The 7,926-nt window shown below is 40.3% G+C and overlaps 1 pseudogene; it reads left to right on the top strand.

The window, feature by feature from the left end:
• Positions 1 to 1,303: 1,303 nt before the first annotated feature.
• On the top strand, positions 1,304 to 5,797 carry LOC115162818 (olfactory receptor-like protein DTMT; annotated as a pseudogene).
• Positions 5,798 to 7,926: the final 2,129 nt, after the last annotated feature.

Raw genomic sequence — 7,926 nt, 5'->3', positions numbered from 1 at the left:
TATGGACAACGAATATCATTTTATTTTATTGATGGCAATTTGAATGCACAGAGATGCTGTAACGAGATCCTGCGGTCCATTGTTGTGGCATTCATCTGCCGCCATCACCTCATGATTTAGCATAATAATGCACAGCCCCATCTTGCATGATCTGGACACCGTTTCTGGAAGCTGAAAATGTCAAAGTTCTCCCATGGTCTGTCTGCTCACCAGGCATGTTTGGGATAATCTGGATTGACGGGTACGACAGCATGTTCAACTTCCAGCCAATATCCAGAAACTTTGCACAGCCATTGAAGAAGAGTGGGAAAATATTCAACAATCAACAGCCTGATCAACTCTATGGAAAGGAGATGTGTCGGCCCTGGATGAGGCAAATAGAAGTCACACCAAATACTGACTGGTTTTCTGATCCACACCCCTACCTTTTTTCAAGGTACTGTATCTGTGACCAACAGATGCATATCTGTATTCCCAGTCATGTGAAATCCATAGATTAGGACCTAATTCATTTATTTCAATTGACTGATTTCCTTATATGAACTGTAACTAGGTAAAATCTTTTAAATTGATGCATGTTACGTTTACATTTTTGTTCAGTATATCTTATCATAACGTTATACTGCGACCAAACCGGTATCTGTACTGAATGCCCACTTATGGTCCCGAGGTTAATGTCATGTTTTAATATTCCTACAATGTTCTCAGAACATCCGTGGGATAACGTCTCGCTGAAACCCATAAAGCAGCATTTCCCAAACTTTGACCTGGTGACCCCAAGGGGTGCACGTTTTGTTTTTTGCCCTAGCACTACACAGCTGATTCAAATAATCAAATAATCATCAAGATTTTATTATTTGAATAAGCTATGTAGTGCTAGGGCAAAAAAATGCTTGTGCACACCTTGTGATCCCCAGTACAGAATTTGGTAAACGCTGCCTGAAATGGACATAATGGGAACATTGCCGAATATCCTTAGGACATCTGCCGTTTGCTGGGTTAATACATAAATAGAGTAAATATAATCCAATTAGTTGCTTGTCAAACTCAATGTAGATCCATCTCTATGTTGACACTGAAACTACAATCCCATGTGATCATACACTATGATATATTTAGAGGCTACCAAGTTATTGAAGCAGTATCCCTCTCTCAAGCAAGAAGATATTTAATGGACACAAGTTTCTGAGCCTACACAGAATCAAATGATTCACTCTTGAATTTATTCACATCCATACACACTCAATCCTTGTAAGGACTAAGAATTTTTGCATTGACCAGAGGAAGAAAATTAACAAAAGCTATGGAGAACTCAACCCAAGTCAAGTTCTTTTATCTCTTTGGCTTACAAGAGACATTCAACAACAAATCGGTTTATTTTATCTTGTCTCTCATCACATACCTTCTCATCATCACTGTGAATCTGACTCTGACCATAACAATCATTCAGGTGAAAGGTCTCCATGAGCCCATGTATATCTTTCTGTGTAGTCTGTGTCAATGGATTGTATGGTTCCGCTGGTTTCTACCCCAAGTTCTTACTGGACCTTCAGTCAGATGTTCAGGTGATATCTTATGGTGGATGTTTCACTCAAGCCTATGTCATATACACATTTGTCATGTGTGAAATTTTTACTCTAACAGTGATGTCTTACGACAGGTATGTGGCAATATGCAGACCACTACTATATCATACCATTGTGAAATCTTTAACTGTTAGAAAGTTACTTTTATTTTCTTGGTGTTATCCTTTATTTATAATACTCATAGCAGTTAGTGTAGCTGTCAGGCTTCCTTTGTGTTGATCTAGCATTGAAAAAATCTTCTGTGACATTCAATCTGCACTGAAACATGCATGTTTACCCATAACCATCAATCATATTTTTAACAAATATGTAATAGTGGTTCATGTTTTACAGATACTTTTCATTGTATTTTCTTACAGTGAGGGAAAAAGTATTTGATCCCCTGCTGATTATGTACGTTTGCCCACTTACAAAGAAATGATCAATCTATAATTTTAATGGTAGGTTTATTTGAACAGTGAGAGACAGAATAACAACAAAGAAATCCAGAAAAACGCATGTCAAAAATGTTATAAAATGATTTGCATTTTAATCAGGGAAATAAGTATTTGACCCCTCTGCAAAACATGACTTAGTACTTGGTGGCAAAACCCTTGTTAGCAATCACAGAGGTCAGATGTTTCTTGTAGTTGGCCACCAGGTACTTTACACATCTCAGGAGGGATTTTGTCCCACTTCTCTTTGCAGATCTTCTCCAAGTCATTAAGGTTTCGAGGCTGACGTTTGGCAACTCGAACCTTCAGCTCCATCCACAGATTTTCTATGGGATTAAGGTCTGGAGACTGGCTAGGCCAATCCAGGACCTTAATGTGCTTCTTCTTGAGCCACTCCTTTGTTGCCTTGGCCGTGTGTTTTGGGTCATTGTCATGCTGGAATGCCCATCCACAACCTATTTTCAATGCCCTGGCTGAGGGAAGGAGGTTCTCACCCAAGATTTGACGGTACATGGCCCCGTCCATCGTCCCTTTGATGAGGTGAAGTTGTCTATCCCCTTAGTAGAAAAACACCCTCAAAGCATAATGTTTCCACCTCCATGTTTGACGGTGGGGATGGTGTTCTTGGGGTCATAGGCAGCATTCCTCCTCCTCCAAACACAGCGAGTTGAGTTGATGCCAAAGAGCTCCATTTTGGTCTCATCTGACCACAACACTTTCACCCAGTTGTCCTCTGAATCATTCAGATGTTCATTGGCAAACTTCAGACGGGCATGTATATATGCTTTCTTGAGCAGGGGGACCTTGCGGGCGCTGCAGGATTTCAGTCCTTCACGGCGTAGTGTGTTACCAATTGTTTTCTTGGTGACTATGGTCCCAGCTGCCTTGAGATCATTGACAAGATCCTCCCGTGTAGTTCTGAGCTGATTCCTCACCGTTCTCATGATCATTGAAACTCCACGAGGTGAGATCTTGCATGGAGCCCCAGGCCGAGGGAGATTGACAGATCCTTTGTGTTTCTTCCATTTGCGAATAATCACACCAACTGTTGTCACCTTCTCACCAAGCTGCTTGGCGATGGTATTGTAGCCCATTCCAGCCTTGTGTAGGTCTACAATCTTGTCCCTGACTGTCACGGTTGTCATCGGTGAAGGAGGACCAAAATGCAGCAGGTATGTGCAGGCTCATCTTGGCGTTTATTTAACTTTCAAAATTAATATCAAAATAACAAAACACGAAAACGAATGAACAACAAACAGTCTGGCAAAGCATAAGGCTAAACACAGAACAATCACCCACAAATAACAAACACAAACACACCCTAATATATGGGACTCTCAATCAAAGGCAGATAGACAACACCTGCCTTCAACTGAGAGTCCCAACCCCAATTAACCAAACATAGAAACAGACATACTAGACTAAACATAGAATACCTGAAAACCAAACAGTGCCCAAAAACCCCGGAATACTTAAACCAAATGCCCCTTCAACAAAACACACCACCCCGAACCACAGAAAACGAATACCCTCTGCCACGTCCTGACCAAACTACAATACCAATTAACCCTTATACTGGCCAGGACGTGACGATCACATCCTTGGAGAGCTCTTTGGTCTTGGCCGTGGTGGAGAGTTTGGAATCTGATTGATTGATTGCTTCTGTGTCTTTTATACAGGTAACAAGCTGAGATTAGGAGCACTCCCTTTAAGAGCGTGCTCCTAATCTCAGGTCGTTACCTGTATAAAAGACACCTGGGAGCCAGAAATCTTTCTGATTGAGAGAGGGTCAAATACTTATTTCCCTCTTTAAAATGCAAATCAATTTATAAAATTTTTGACGTGTTTTCTGTTTTTTTGTTGTTGTTATTCTGTCTCTCACTGTTCAAATAAACCTACCATTAAAATTATAGACTGATCATTTCTTTGTCAGTGGGCAAATGTACAAAATCAGCAGGGGATCAAATACTTTTTTCCCTCAGTGTATGGGCCAACTATTTTCTCTGTATATATCAATGATGTCGCTCTTGCTGCTGGTGAGTCTCTGATCCACCTCTACGCAGAGGACACCATTCTATATACTTCTGTCCCTTCTTTGGACACTGTGTTAACTACCCTCCAGACGAGCTTCAATGCCATACAACTCTCCTTCCATGGCCTCCAACTGCTCTTAAATACAAGTAAAACTAAATGCATGCTCTTCAACCGATCGCTGCCTGCACCTGCCCGCCCGTCCAGCATCACTACTCTGGATAGTTCTGACTTAGAATATGTGGACAACTACAAATACCTAGGTGTCTGGTTAGACTGTAAACTCTCCTTCCAGACTCACATCAAACATCTCCAATCCAAAGTTAAATCTAGAATTGGCTTCCTATTTCGCAACAAAGCATCTTTCACTCATGCTGCCAAACATACCCTTGTAAAACTGACCATCCTACCGATCCTCGACTTCGACGATGTCATTTACAAAATAGCCTCCAATACCCAACTCAATAAATTGGATGCAGTCTATCACAGTGCCATCCGTTTTGTCACCAAAGCCCCATATACTACCCACCACTGCGACCTGTACGCTCTCGTTGGCTGGCCCTCGCTTCATACTCGTCGCCAAACCCACTGGCTCCAGGTCATCTACAAGACACTGCTAGGTAAAGTTCCCCCTTATCTCAGCTCGCTGGTCACCATAGCAGCACCCACCTGTAGCACGTGCTCGAGCAAGTATATCTCTCTGGTCACCCCCAAAGCCAATTCCTCCTTCGGCCGCCTCTCCTTCCAGTTCTCTGCTGCCAATGACTGGAACGAACTACAAAAAGCTCTGAAACTGGAAACACTTATCTCCCTCACTAGCTTTAAGCACCAGCTGTCAGAGCAGCTCACAGATCACTGCACCTGTACATAGCCCATCTATAATTTAGCCCAAACAACTATTTCTTCCCCTACTGTATTTATTTTATTTATTTATTTTGCTCCTTTGCACCCCATTATTTCTATTTCTACTTTGCACTTTCTTCCACTGTAAATCTACCATTCCAGTGTTTTACTTACTATATTGTATTTACTTCGCCACCATGGCCTTTTTTGCCATTACCTCCCTTATCTCACCTCATTTGCTCACTTTGTATATTGACTTATTTTTCTATTATATTATTGACTGTATGTTTGTTTTACTCCATGTGTAACTCTGTGTTGTTGTATGTGTCAAACTGCTTGCTTTATCTTGGCCAGGTCGCAATTGTAAATGAGAACTTGTTCTCAACTTGCCTACCTGATTAAATAAAGGTGAAATAAATAAAATAAATATATATTTACCCCAAAAATATATGGGGGATTGGAAATGATGCAGACAATTACATTGATGGAAGCAACAATCTTTCCGCAATATTAAGCTGATCCACCCGTTAAAAAAAAAAGTATAAGCTTTAGGGCCAAACTGTAGGCGCGCCACATGCCAGTCACCAAATGCTTTTTGGGAAAGGACAGAGAAAGTTAATGTCGATCCATGGAGGCAAAAAGGACAAAGTGCTGAGTTTAATTCAATAATACAAAAGCTGCAATTTGGAGAGTTGAAAATAAAGAGAGGGGAGAACCAGAAAATGAATGTTTGTTTGTGATGATTGAAGTACTATACAAATTAGACAGTCACAAGATCGGGACATCAAATAGGCCTATGGCACGTCAAGGGAACTGTGGCCTCCTGTTCAGATTGGTTAAATGGAAACGGAAATCTGGACACAGACTCTAGATCTATTACCTCTCACATAGCCTCAAAATTAACTGCTGCAAAATTAAGCATTTCTTGCAGTAAAATTATACACTAAATGTAGGTCAAAATTGGACTTGAGAACAGGAGTGGAGGAGTTCTTCCATCATCTTCAGAGAATGCGAATGCACAGTTGGATACCGTCTGTATAGAGGTGCTATATTTATCAGCATCATAAAAGCTGATAGTATTTCAACCACATAAAATATGTATCCAAGTCGAACTGAAATCTTATCAGAAACATGTTGGGAAATCTTATCAGAAACATGCTTTCTATTTCCTTATAATCGGTCAAAGTGATGACGTTTGAAAAAATTGAGTCTTTCCAGTTTTTTTTTGTTATTGCATTTTCTCCCCGGGCCCTAAACATCTTGGCGCCATGAAAAAACCAGAGGTGACAGAGAAAGCTTTACAGATGTCAACTAAATTGAAGAATTCATTCTATCGATTTATGATATTCCGGTGAGCAAGGGTTTATTTAATCTTCTAGGGCAACATATGACAGAAGAGAAGTATCTAATTATAGACAAGTTGACTAACAAGTAGCCTACCAAAATGTTGTAAATAATAAGCAGAAACATTTTGAAATAGTACAAAAATGTAGTTCTATGTCCATGACTCTGTTGAACTGTGCGATTCCCAAATTCTGTTCTGGACTTGGGGACTGTGAAGGGACACCTGGTGACATGTCTTGTGGGGTATGCATGGGTGTCTGAGCTCTGTGCAGGTCATTTGAACAGACAGCAAAATGTATGAAATGCATGCATTCACTAAGTCGCTCTGGATAAGAAAGTCTGCTAAATGACTAAAATGTAAAATGTCAATAAATAATATAATAATACTCATAGGAAAGGTTTTCATCTCTAGCTCACAATCTGTGGATAAAATACGAGTAGAAAGGTTTAAACATTTTGTAAAACATCACAGCACAATTGAAAGATATATGGCACATGGAAACCAAACAAGGGTGGTCTATGGTGATAGGTGGGATGGGCTGAGAGTGGCTGAGGGTTGGGATTAAAGATCTTATGTTTCTTGTATGAAATGGAACCAGCGGCCAAACGATTGAAGATGAATATTCTGACGTTTTTTGACAGTGCAATGTGAGTTTTTATTAGAGTCAGTATAGCAATGTAACATTATTGATCTGTCAGTTTCCCTATATAATTCCCTACTTTTCACACTAACACGGTATAAACAGCTCTACAGGCTTCACTGTCATGGTGCACAGTCAGTACACAACACTATGCTCATCATGTCTTAGAAGGATCAGATGGTGTCAGGTGTCCCAGCAGGGTCAGTCAGCCAGTGAAGACCAGTCTACAGAGCTCAGTTGAAATGTGCAGTTTATTATAACAATCAGTGAATGGATACAAAGTTCCATCTTGAGTTGATGGGTAGGATACAGTCTGAGATCTAGGAATAATGGTCATTTCAATTATTGAACCATTGATTCTATAATGTATCAATGTACTTCAAGGCAATTCTTTGTCATGCCTCATCTGAGCAGGATCAGATGGTGACAGGGGTCTCAGCAGGGTCAAGCAGCCAGGGAAGACCAGTCTGTGACTGCTGAGATTCACTTTTTCAGATGCAACACTTTATTATCTCGGTGCAGCAAACACTGGACAAGCCAGAACCTTCAAAGATTGAAACTATTTTAAGGCAGTCTGACAAACCTCTGAAGTTGACTTCCAAATTGTATCAAGGGTTGATATAGGCTTTTTCTGATGACACAAAACATGTCAAACCAAAATGTGAGGAAGACCTGGGAGACACTTCTGATGATGAATGGATACAGCTGTTTGAATGCCCAGTCATGTTCATATAATCTCAGACATAAATTAGTGCAGTTTACGACCATCCATAGAACGTACTATATTCTAGTGAAACTGAATATCATGCATTCAGAAATGGAATTCCTCTGCTGGAGGTGTAAAACACAAAAGGGGACATATTTGCATATGTTATGTCTTGTGAATGCTGGCTACATTCTCTTATTGTTTGCTTGGAAATGTTGATACTGGAGGCTGTTATAAGAAGAAACTGTGTAGCCATAGCATTTATAGCAGTTAAGAAATGCAGTGCCATAAAATTGGAAGGTTGGTTATCCTCCCACAATGTCATAATGAATGCCCGAAAT

Source organism: Salmo trutta, chromosome 26, assembly GCF_901001165.1.
Source record: "Salmo trutta chromosome 26, fSalTru1.1, whole genome shotgun sequence".
Taxonomy (NCBI): domain Eukaryota; kingdom Metazoa; phylum Chordata; class Actinopteri; order Salmoniformes; family Salmonidae; genus Salmo; species Salmo trutta.
Note: the sequence above shows the minus strand (reverse complement) of the source record. Positions and strands in the feature narration are given on the sequence as shown.